This window comes from Carassius auratus, chromosome 8, assembly GCF_003368295.1.
Source record: "Carassius auratus strain Wakin chromosome 8, ASM336829v1, whole genome shotgun sequence".
NCBI classification, from domain to species: Eukaryota; Metazoa; Chordata; class Actinopteri; order Cypriniformes; family Cyprinidae; genus Carassius; species Carassius auratus.
In genome coordinates this window covers 10,615,801-10,621,680 of record NC_039250.1, presented here as the reverse complement: position 1 = coordinate 10,621,680, position 5,880 = coordinate 10,615,801, and the positions used below count along the sequence as shown (strand labels likewise).

The 5,880-nt window shown below is 36.5% G+C and overlaps 1 pseudogene; it reads right to left on the bottom strand.

Moving 5' to 3' along the window:
• Positions 1 to 637: 637 nt before the first annotated feature.
• Positions 638 to 5,399, bottom strand: LOC113107997 (vesicle-trafficking protein SEC22b-B-like; annotated as a pseudogene).
• Between the last annotated feature and the right edge of the window lie 481 nt (positions 5,400 to 5,880).

Here is a 5,880-nt window from a genome sequence, read left to right as displayed (position 1 = left end):
TTCAGAACAACAATTAAGAAATGTTTAAGATATGATGCATTCTGACAGCTCTTTGACCCTCCCATAGACCGCAAGGGTACTACTTGTGCACAAAAAGTATTCTTGTAGCTTTGTAAAATTACAGTTGAACTACTGATGTCACACTATTTTACTGATGCCCTTACTACGTTTCAGGACCTTGATCGTGGCAGTACCCTTGCTGTCTATGGGAGTGTCAAAAAGATGTCGGAATGAATCAAATATATTGTCTTAATTTGTGTTCCAAAGATGAGACTAAGGTCTAATGGGTTTGAAACGAATAGAGGGTGAGCAATTAATAACAGAATTTTAATTTTGGGGTGAACTGTACCTTTAGCATTAGACATTCCCATCTATGTTATCAGTTCATGCTCTTCAACCATAATTCTAATTAACATGCATGTTAAATGACATAAAACAAACAAAAAAAGGACTGCTTTGGAAATGAAAACCCAAAAAGCCAAAGGCCAGTGATACCATTTCTGTAGGTAAGATTGACAGTGACCTTGTAGTAAGACATATACTAATCTCTCTCTCGCTCTATATATCTATATCTATATCTATATCATAAAAACATGTCAGTGTGAACTGTAAAAACAGGTAAAAGCAAATAAAAACGTAGTTTGAATCATTTTATTTATTTTGTAGGTTAGGTGAGACCAACAAACTCTATCCTGAGGGGCATTTTAGCTTTATCCAGTTGGTACGTGGATGTCTGGTTGGTTACTGTGGGTTAAATTCTTCAATGCATGTAAAATACAGATTAATGTAAACACTGAAAGAGAAAGCCGTTGGAACCCAGGTCATATATCATATCTGCAACCATGCAAGAAGCAGGACCACAGATACAGATGTATGTATTTCTATACTGCACTGGCCTGCATTTGACCTAAATCTCTGCTTCTTGAAAAAGTGGCAGGCCACCACTCTCCCACAACACTAGATTCAATGATCGGGTCTGGACTGAGTAACAGCCGGTCACGACGGCGAGTCTCCTCGCTGCAGTGCGAGTGCTGTTTGCTGGGCAACTTCTGCACGAAGAAAACAATCCAAAATGCCAAAATATCTGTTTGGTCTAAATGCGACACAAATGTACATTTGAAACTAATTCAAACTAAGACTTAATAAACCACTCCCTTTTATAAGGCTTTAAGAGCTACAAGTTGAATTCTTGAATATCTGGTTTATATATAAAAGCCTAAATGGGCAGTCAGTACAGTTACTAATTTTGTGCATATCATTGTGGGGACCACAGCTTTACTAATACAGCTGACCCACAAGCTCATTTTACATTAACTCTCCTGGATGGAAGGTAACCTTACCTAACAGCCATATAGCATGAGGAGCATTAAGTGTTCAGTGGAAGCAATCCAACCCACAATGTGCTAAAACTACAAATCTGAATTAACATACTTCTGTTAATGAATTATCAGTTCACCTTTTTTGGGATGCACTGCTGCTTTATGGTATACTGTTATACAGTATATAAGATTCATTTCCATGAATGGAGGGATTTTACAAAGACGTACAGTATACAGGAAAACACACTTTATCTCTTTCATTCACATTCCAAACAAGTGTAGACAAACTTCCGTGTAGTTCATAAAACAGATTCCAGTGAGGATCATGCTAGGGACTCGACAGCCTGTTAGGAGGGAAACTGCCAGATCCAACAGTCTTTCAGAACAAGCTGTAACTTTAAAACACAACGGGAACTTGTCGTTTTGTGAGAGTCCGTCTGCTTTTCACCTGTAGCTTTTCTTCCCTCCGCACATCCCATACTTCACAGCCACCAGAAGCGTATGTATACGATCAACATGATGAAGAAGACGCCACCCGCAGCTAGCTTAGCGTACGTGGAGCGAGTGTTCAGGTACTTAGCGTCACTTCTGTATTTCTTGGACAGGCTGGACAAGTTGCTGGCCTTCGAGTCCAATGCTGAGGAAAAAACGTGAAGAAATGAAGAGAAAAAAGCTGAAATTTTGCAAGTTGTTTTCAGTGCTTTTGAAAGAAGTCTTTCACACACCAAGGCTGCATTTATTGGATTAGAAATATAGCATATTATTCGGACTATAAGTCACAACTGAGTATAAGTCGCATCAGTCCAAAATACATCATGACGAGAAAAAAAAAACCTTTTATATGTCGCACTGGACTATAAGTCGCATTTATGTAGAACCAAGAACTAAGAGAAAACATTACCGTCTAGAGCTGCGAGAGGGCGCTCTATGTCTTCAGTGTAGACCCTAGGAGCACTGGGCAGCATAGAGCGCCCTCTGGCGGCTGAGACGGTAATGTTTTTCTCTCGGTTAATGGTTCTAAATTAATTTTGATAAATAAGTCGCACCTGACTATAAGTCGCAGGACCAGCCAAAACCATGAAAAAGGTGCGACTTACAGTCCGGAAAATACGGTAGGTAAAACAGTGAAATGTTATCACAACTTAAAATAACAGTTTTCTATTTCTATAATTTTTTTTAATGTATTCCATTTCTGTAATGGAAAAGATTATTTTTTTTAGCAGTCACTACTAGTCTTTAATGTCTCATGATCCTTCAGAAATCATGCCTTTAGAAATGTGCTTGATTATGATGATTTGGTGTTAAATACCCGGTAATTTTTTTTTTTATTATAATCAATTCTGAAAACAGTTGTTTTGTTTATTTAATGAGCCCTTGCTGAAAAAAAAAAACAGAACGGTAATGCACAAAAAAAAATTGGACTTTCACTTGATTTTAGAGCCCCATTTATACATTTGCATTTTTATTAATCTAAACTTTTGTTGATGTTGTCATTAAAGCTATTAAAAGCATATTATTGTTTTACAGAGCATTTCAATTTACACTTTTAAAATAAATTAAAAACATGGAGCTTTGATTAAATATTGCATTTTAAATGCCTCCAAAATAGAGGTTACACATCTGTTAAAAATAAAAAAAAAGGAGAGAAAAAAGGTTCACAAGATGTATTTACCAGACAAGGCCTCCCCTCTTTGCAGGACTTCTTCAATGTTGGCCACCATGATCCTCTGTACATCCTGTAGCTCTGTGTTGATGTTGCTCAGGTTCCTGCGTGCTCTGCTGTCGATGTATGACTTTTTGGTCTTCTGAATATATGTATCTTTGGACAGGTAATAAAACAGAATTACAAGCTTGACATTTGATGGGGAGTAAATGAAGCTCTGGTTACAGTGAGGGCTCTTACCAAACTCGATGAAGGAGTAGGGCCTGGGAGACCGTGGGCACCTTCTTGCCATGCTGTTTCATGAAACTCTGCTTGCAGATCTTCGAGATAAGCAAAGGCTAGCTTTTTTAGGAAACCCGGCCTCACAGAGCACCAAATAGCAAACGCCTTTCTCTATGACGTAGCTTTGAAGAAAGGTGAGATAGAAATATTTATTTAGCCACGCGTTTCAAATCAATCACATAGTTTGTGTGTTAAACTAGAACTAAAAATTTAATGTGATCTCGAAATGAAAAAAACTCAGCTTCTTATGATCAAATTATTTTATGATTTTAGCTGTAGTGTGCAGTAAACTTACTGAAAGGCCATTGTCCAGCTCTAAAGTGCATCGGTTTGACTCTGTTCATTTAATTTGCGGAAGAGCTGCTTGGCTTGGCTCTGATTAATGCTGGAGATCTCGACCCATCTGAGAACAAAGTGCAAATTATTAGATAAAACACAGTCACTCTTACCGGCTACATTTGACTCAGTCCTATTCAGAGGGATTTTACAAAGCTAAAGGTGAACAAACCTTTTCACTTCCCTTCATGGCAGCATGAAAGGAGGAAACGTAGAGATGTTAGACCTAAATCAAGAGACTGTTGTAAAGGTAATAAAACGGCTGGGAAACCTATTAGTCACATTAACACTTTCGGAGTAACTCTATGGAAGCTTTTTGCTTTACATCTTTCAAATCTACCAAAGCCCCAAACTTTGTCTTGATCCTCTAAACATCAACACAATGTTTTAGCATCAAAAAAATTAAACATAGGAGATAGTTATCAAGATGTTTTGCATCAGTTCAGCTGAAAGAGAAGTTACAGAGTCATAATCACATATTCATTCTTTATGGTAAATATGGAAGAAATATATTGTCTTGACTGTGCAATATTTGTACAATATTTCAACAAAGCACACTTAACATGTTAATGTTGCTCTCTTCCTCACACAGAGTTATCTTATGAGTATAGCCATTATGGAATGTACCATTAGAATCATTTGGGGCCTTTGTGGACCTTGACAGATCACTGTATGCTTTCAATGTACAGAGAAAAATGTAGCATGTTATTTACAAAAATATTTACAACCCTCATTCTGTGTTACACAGGAGAGTCATCATACAACACAAAGGTGAGTTTATGACAACCTTTTTCAGTGAACTCTTCCTTTGAATACAGCCATTTTTTTTAAATGTTATACATTTATTTTTAATTGTATATTTATTCCTCTATATTGCTTGCATCAGGTTATTGAATATACTCAGATTAAAACATGGATAGTTTGGGGTAATGTTGCAAACAAATTTACATTACATTTATTCATTTAGCAGAAGCTTTTATCAATGATGATTTTTCTCTAGAGTTCACAGTGTGGAAAGAATTTGTGAATAATTCAAGTTGCATGGCATTAAAATTCAGACATTTGTACAAATAATTTGACGTGATATTAAAAATATATTTTTTATTCTAATATTTTTTAAATGATGTTACTGATTTGTTTGCGTTTTTAATCCGTTTATTAAAAAACGATTGGATTAAATATAGTATGGTGGGAAGAATATGGTGTGAGTTCAAATCATGACAGAAGAGGGCGCTGTATCTGATCAAAATGATGCGAATCCATCTAATGAAGCCCCTCTGTGTATGGCCAATTACATCTTCACACCGAGAATAAACGATATGGAGAAAAATATAATAGCTCAAGATTTACTACGCTGTTAGATTCCAAATAAAGCATTTCAAATTAATGTAAATACTCCGACAGACGTCTAATTACAGCATTTTGAGCTTATAAAGGCCAGATTAAAGCAGTATTTTGCTGTTGTGGATTACAAATTCCAGATAACTAGACACTTTTAGATGTAAACGTAATGTTTTCAAGATATTGTTCTTTGATTTATTACGCTTACAGTACGCATAGGCCTAAAGTAAATGATAAAACACACCGATATCACTGAGTTCTTACCTGCTCGTCCTCCTGCATTGAAGCGGCCAGCGGCAGTCCGTCCGCCAGACGCGCGATCATTGTCAGCAGCACCATTTCGCTAAAATGTAAAATGTACCCACAGCAGATGTATATGAAGCGGTTAACAGCTGTTAAATCTCTGTGTCTGGATTACAGCTCCACAACACTCCTCCGTACGCTGAGCTGGCCGGAAATACGTGCATTTTGGCGTCGCTGTATTATTGTCCCGCAGGGCTTTACTTTTTTTAAACCACTATCATTGGTTCCGCGTGTGAATGGGGATTAGATTTTTTATATACTGACTTTGAAGTAAATAAATTAGTGTTAATCATTTAGTTTTGAGTCATTTATTTGATATTTTACCAGGGACAGTTTTTTTTTTTAGTTTAAAAAAGGTAATGACCTATTTTAACCAGAGTAGACACATATCTTGTTGTCAGTTAACCCATCTCTCCACAGTGGAATATTTATCTATACAAGTTACATAATATATTTACATATACGTTTCTGGACATAAAATAGCTCAAATATAAAAGTAACGAAAAATTTATTTCTGTGTGCCTATTTTGTGTCAGCCCCACAAAATGACAGAGGCCTAAGCTTACATTTTTTACACTGTTTAAAAACTGTGGTCCTTATGATTTCTGACCCCTCTCGAAGATCAAATCAGTTGCA